Source organism: Ammodytes marinus (genome assembly GCF_949987685.1).
Source record: "Ammodytes marinus genome assembly, chromosome: 23".
In the NCBI taxonomy this organism is placed as follows: domain Eukaryota; kingdom Metazoa; phylum Chordata; class Actinopteri; order Uranoscopiformes; family Ammodytidae; genus Ammodytes; species Ammodytes marinus.
Window position 1 is genome coordinate 7,501,664 of NC_137227.1, and position 7,190 is coordinate 7,508,853.

Genomic DNA, 7,190 nt, shown 5'->3' on the forward strand with positions numbered 1-7,190 from the left:
AAAGGAGAAAAGGAAAGGAAGGGAAGAGAGGGGTTGGTGCTTCAAGGCTTTAACTGAAGACTGTTTACATCGGGAATAAGCGCTGCAACCGTGTCTGCAGTGTCACCACTGCAGGCTCGCAGGCCCTATCCGCCTAGACCACACACACACACACGCACACACAGGCGCGCACACACACACACACACACACACACACACGCCTGAAGTGCTGTGAAATTGGACAGTCACTACAGGCTGCAGTGGAGTCTCAGTAGGGGGTGCTAGTGAGCTGGTGAGGCATCATACAAACCCAATGAGCTCTGTGTGAAACCTCTGGGAGATTTAACTGTGGCACACACACACACACACACACACACACACACACACACACACACACACACACACACACACACACACACACACACACACACACACACACACAATATGCTGTTTGCATCATATTAAACACTCACACACATGGATGTATAGACAAATGAATGGCTCTTTGCTTATGTCCTTTTTAGTCCACAGAGGAAGATTCTATTGACACATTAACCAGAGCTGCGTGTTCAGCTCAAGATATAGACATATCTTGAATGCATGACTTTTGCTGTCACCACAGTCTCTGCCATGTCATCAATGTGTTCAGTGGCAGCACCATACAAATCTCATTCACTTTAAAGGAAAATCATGAAACCAAAGGCAGCTATCTGTTGTTGTCTAAGCTATAATCTTCTCTTTAATGAATTTACTCTTCTTAACACAAATGGAAACAGTAATAAAATAGAATCCAACTGTAATGAACGGTGGCAAATTCAGTAGCTTCAAATCAAAGCAAGCAGCAACAATATATTTTGTTGACAAGTATTGTAAGAGTTGAAGACACTGTGCTTATTTGGTGTATTGATATACAACTCTTTTTGTGGGTGAAAAAATGTGAGACACTGAATTACGGTGATGGGTTTATGTAAGGGAATGGCATTTCAAAATGAGATCCACGAAAATGAATCATCTTTCCAAGTCAAAGCCACATAGTGGGGAATTGTTTTGCAAAATCGTATGTGATAAAGTATGGAAGTTGAACTTTCACTGCATGTAGTGTATAAGACAGGCTATGTCAATATATAAAAATAGAATATATCAAAAGGTCCAATTAGTTCTTAATGTGTCCACAAGCCCTTATCGTTAGCTACTTTTAATACATTACCAAGCACGTTGTACCTAATCTAGGCCTGCCAGCTAAAGTTTCTACCAATAGTGAGTGACTGTGAGAACTTTGAGCAGGTTCATCCTGGTTACAATGCCTGCACAGAGCTTCAGTCAGTCAGTAGGAGTAGTCCACATATCACAGCCTTTCTACTCCATGACTAATGGCACACCTCTCAGTAGGCATATCTGCACTTTGCACATTAAGGTAAAATATGCTAATGCATGCATGTGAATAACACATTGTGGGGATTACTTTCATTATGGTTACATTGTCACTGTGAAAGCTTTGAATATGGAGTTTCAAAACCGTTGAGGACCGGTGATTCTTTAATAAATAGAAAAGGGATAGAAATAAGGATGGAATAAAAGTAAAGATGAAAACTAGTCAGAACTAAATGCTGTTTATGTTCAAATTCTTCAGCTAGGCTATACAGTAATAGGGTTATAAACACTATGTTCACTTAAAGCTGGGGTGGAGGATTTGGGGAGAAAATGGCAGTTGGGATAGAGATTCGAATCCAAAACAGCTCAACCGCTCCACTTGTTCTCTTTGGTCCCTTCCCTATGGTCCGTCCCTGACACGCTCTACACCAACAAAGTCGTGCCAAAGTGAATGGACAGTCCCAACAGCCAATAAGAACAGAGAATCGGAGCCTCGCTCTGAAAGTGTACAGCTCATGTTAACTTTGACCAATCAGAAATCATATACCCCAGCTTTAATGGATAATGATAAGTTCAAATACCTATTAAAAAAGTCAGCTAAAAGTATTGAATTGTACAGTATACTATACTGAAACAATAATTTGTTGATAGAAATATCCGGAAGTATTGGATAATTGTTGAAATGTATAAAAGCCAAGAGCTAAAATTGCTAGTAAATTAGTGGAAAATGGTTCACTAAATGTAAAAGATGAATGCAAAATGTTGGGAATTGTCATTGAAATAAAACTTGTGTTTGTAGGCCTAAAAATGTTGGACACCTCTATATTACATACAACTTCACCAGGTTCAAACTCAGTGTGTTGGAGTTACAGTGCGTGGTGTGCACTTAGATTTTCATATACCGACTGTATAATGATTTAGGGCAGGGGTGTCAAACTCATTTTGGTCCGAGGGCCACATACAGCCTCTCTGATCTCAAGTGGGCCGGACCAGTAAAATAATGGCAAAATAACGTACATATGTCAACTCCAAATCTCTAGCTTTGTTTTTCAGTAATATGCTTTATCACTCAGCCTACATTTGTAACCTACATTATCATGGATCACAATGGATCTCTGTACCCCCCAGGAAATGTCTTAGTAAAGGTTGCTGCTGGCCACGGGAATAGGAGGTGCGGCGCGTAGCGCCGCAGCAAACATTTTGGGGGTATTTTGCTCAAAGATGCCAATATACGCACTAATGAAATAAACAACTGTTTATTTGAATACACAAATACAACAGGCACTGACGTTACAGTTGTCCAATTTTGTTTACTATATGTACAGGGACACATTTTGTGCAAACATGCAGACAGTACAAAATTAAATTAAATAAAAGTGCAACTTCTACTGTTTTGATTTATTTTTAAATACAGAGGTTATTGGTTGTTTTGGAATTCGTTTTTCCCAATTTAAAACATGAAAATAAAGCAGCATGGAAAATTAGGAAATAAATCTTGTAGGCCTACACTAGCATGCTCCTGCTCGTTTCGCGCGTGCAGAGCCGCGGACACATCGCGCTTGCTAGTACATTAATTGTTCAGCACTAAAAATATATATATTTTTATTTTTATTTTTATTTTTTTTTGGTTTTTACTTTGCCATAAAGCACTGGAGGAAACATTAATAGCGGTGAAGCAAGATTGCCATTTACCATTTCCCACGTTGCTAAAATGTGCTTTTTTAAATTTTGGCTGCCCCCTAGCGGCTGGAGTGAGCATTTTGGTTATTTCTTTAAAAATTCATATCTCCTCACAGGAATGGGCTGGAGACTTACTTTTTTTTTTGAAATGCTCATAAATGAGTGCTCTACAAGTCGCGGGCCAGATTAAATCATCTCGCGGGCCGGATCCGGCCCGCGGGCCGTATGTTTGACACCACTGATTTAGGGGCAATGCATATCATCTGCAAAGTGTAAATTACATTACCATATTCCAGCAAACAAAAGTTGCCAGATGCAAATAAGCAACTGTACCTGTAGAATAAGGTTCTCACACTTTGTTTGATTGGTGTGTTGGCTCTCACCGCGACACTGGCCACCATTAAAAGCTGCAGTCAAGACATCACATAACATCCGCCATTCGAGAGGAACTATCGGAAGTGCAACATCTCAGAAGCTAATGAGCTGAATAGTATGCAAGGCAGCCTTTGGAACATGGTTCTATGTCTCTGGTAAAAAGTATCCCACCCTCCCTTGATTCTACTATTATCAAGGCATTATTTTGAAAAATCTGCACGTTAACCAATTGCATGCAGCCGTCTTAGTGCATTACCACAAAAGGTGACCAACAATTTGATGCAAGTTGTTTTGGTATGGAAGAAAAACATCCAGTCCGTCCAATTAATTTGGCTGTTGGAATATCAAGGGGGCCATTGGACATCTGTTATGCCAGCAAAACAAATGAATACAAGTGTGTGCAAGAAAATGAATGGGCTGTTCAGGGACTTCAAGGCTTGTTCAACACATCAAGGATATTCACAGGATAACCAAATGCATGTACCTCGTGCTATATGCAGCCTTTTTTATTTTATTCAATTAGAAAATGATTGCAAATGCACCATTCAATTCATATATCCATAATATGTTTCTTATATTTGCATTTAATTACAAACCTGCAGACGTGTGCATTCAAAAGGCTTGGCAACGGGTGCCGGGGCCCTAATTGAATTATTTCCATATTTGCACGCCACAATAGGGAAGTGTAATTAATTTTTAGCTCAAGTGCAATTCATTACCAAAGGCAATATTACGTTCATTAAATGTGTCACAAATGAGTTTGATAAATTATATTTGCTGGAAGTTGGGGAAATTGAAACTCCATCCACTTGTAATTATAGCTAATGGAGATATTTTTAATTTTGCTAAAAAGAAAAAAAAGTTGGTCAATTGTATGTTTCTTCTGGATAGGAACTACACTTACTCCCCTCACACACACACACACACACACACACACACACACACACACACACACACACACACACACACACACACACACACACACACACACACACACACACACACACACACACACACACACACACACACACACACGCACACGCACGCACACGCACACGCACACACACACACACACACACACGCACACGTTGACAACACACATCCTAACCTCTCAATGGGAGTTTTCAGATGTGTATTATCATTGTTCTGTGTGACCAGGCCTTAAACAATAGCTCGGGATACACCTGTTGTGATAGACAAACATGTAGTGTGCATTCTGTTTGTGGTTTGTTTAAACCTAAATAATGCATTACATGTTGCAATCAAATCCTCATCATTAATTTGACCCTAATCATCGTCATCATCATCATCATCATCATCATCATCATCATCATCATCATCATCATCATCACATGCTATCAGGTATGGAGGCAATCTGCATCTTCCCTTTCCTCTATCACTTTCCTCCCTTCACTGTTAAAATGTCAATCAAAGAATCGGAGAGTAAAAAGCTCCCTGTATCCAACCCCTAACTATCTCCTATCTCGTCGGAAGCTTTTTACTCCTGGCTGGTAATCACGCGGCACACACACACACACACCTCTCATTTCAATACAGGGCTCAGTGCCCTGAGTGAACGCAGCAATCTGCTCCTCGTAATGAAAAAAAAAAAACGTATATCCCTTCCTGAGAGGCGAGCCCCATTAGAAGACTCAGACGCATTGATTGAAATGCTTTTAAAGCTTGCACGTGGCCATGTATGCAGGAAGGGGGATGGCTTTTGAGAGTTGCAAGACAATGGTATAAGCCATTCAATATCAAAGTATAGGACCTTTTTTTTTTTTTTAAACCATAGCGCTAAGGAATATATATATACTGTATATCAGCTCCAACCAAATGAAATCCACATTCTGATATTGAATGGCCTGCTGACACCAATCAGCAATGCAAACATGTTATCTTGTAATGGAGGGATGTTTAATTAGGATACCTGATTGCTCACAACACCTTGGAACAAACTCCATTTGGTAAACATGGAGCGACTCGCTGATGCATCCTGTAACAGGGACACACCAGAGGTATACGGCGCTGATTTGAATCGGTAATCGGGTGTCGCAAAACACGTCAGAATCCAATTCCATGGGTTTATACAGAGCACAGGTTCATGAAGACACTTCTCCCCCCCCCCTCCCTGTAAGCCCAAATGATCCACAATACTAGATGTCTGGGTGTGTCAATTTTCCCCACGTAAAATCGAATGCAGCAGGCATGCCTGGGCGAGTGTCACTGTGCTGACAGTGTAGCGATACAGACTCTCTCTCTCTCTCTCTCTCTCTCTCTCTCCCTGTCTGTACTGCTCATAACTTCTGGGTCACAATGTTGGATCAGAACACACAGAGAAAGCGTTCCACAAGTAAGAACTGCCAATATACTGACTTCATATACAGTCAATAATGTTCGGCTTTGCAAGAAACTCCGGTCCGGAAGTGCCTGCGATTACATTTACGGCCAGTAGAAATGCCGGATTACAGCTTTAAGTGAGAAAAGAAAGACCCCCCCCCCCTCCCTCCCTCCCTCCCTCCCTCCCTCCACACCCCCTCAACCTGTCTGGGAGGATGGTAACTAAGTGAATGGTGAGGTCACATCCTCCACTTTAAAACAGATAAGAAGGGCCTGCATGTCTGGCAATATAGGCTCAGGCAGCCTGCATGCTTTAATGAAGGCAGATACATTGATTTGACAAGCTTCGCCCCGGCCAACACCATTAAGAATCCTTCTCCCATCTACTCCTCAAGCTTCTACACAAAGTTAACATCCACTCCACTTCTTTTTTTTCTTCCTCCATTATGCATAGTACTATCTATTGCATCTCACATAATCTTCTACCTATCTTCTACAAGCCAAACATGTACAGTGAATGCCTCCCCCCACCCAGCCACGCACACTTTAAACCTGCTAGATTTCATCTTTTGCTGTACCTGACAGAGATTCGCCTTCCACCTTCATCTCCTTTCCATTCCTCCAGAGTTTATCCTATATAGCCATCAGGGGGGGGGGGGAGAGCTGAGCCTTTGATCTGACCCCCCCCCCCCCCCCCCTCAAATCCAATTACGGCCCTATCAGATCCCCCCCCCCCTAGCCAGTCAAAGTGGGCATTGTCTCATTTGGAAAAATAGGTAGGTATCTAGGTTGAAGGATGGGAGATAAACGGTTGAGAAATGGCAGACAACTATGACAAATCTGTTGATTACACACATTCAATCCTGTGCTGTGTTCAAAATGCTTGTCGATCCAGATTCATGAACTGTGGAGTCAGCAGGTAGCTTCATATCGTGATCAGATGAGGGAGGGGAGGGGACGGGGGGTGAGTGAGTATCTAGCAAAGCCTCCTTGGTTTAATTTCCCTGATTGGAAAAAAAGAAGAAGAAGAATAAAGTGTGCATCTACTCTGGAAGCGCTGCAGGATGCAGACAGATCAATGATGTCATTGGTGTTTGGAGAATACATGTCAGTGAGAGTGAAAAGGCTGCCCCCTTAGCCCTAGTGTGCCTGGCCCATGGCATGATAGAAGACACTTGATTGGGTATAATCATTATGTGATGCCTCATTTTAAGTTGTTTAAAAAGGCACACTATGCAACATTTTAATTAAAAAATGATTGCTCACTCCTGCCCCACTGTATGTAGTGGTGTGTTTATCCCTTTGCGGGCTCCCCGACGTAAACACTACACTACATAATCTAGTGACTGATCATTGAGTTTGGATCATTTTTGGACTCTATACTTTGATTTTTAATAGAAATGTTGCATAGTCAACCTTTAACATATTGGTATAAAACTGTAAGG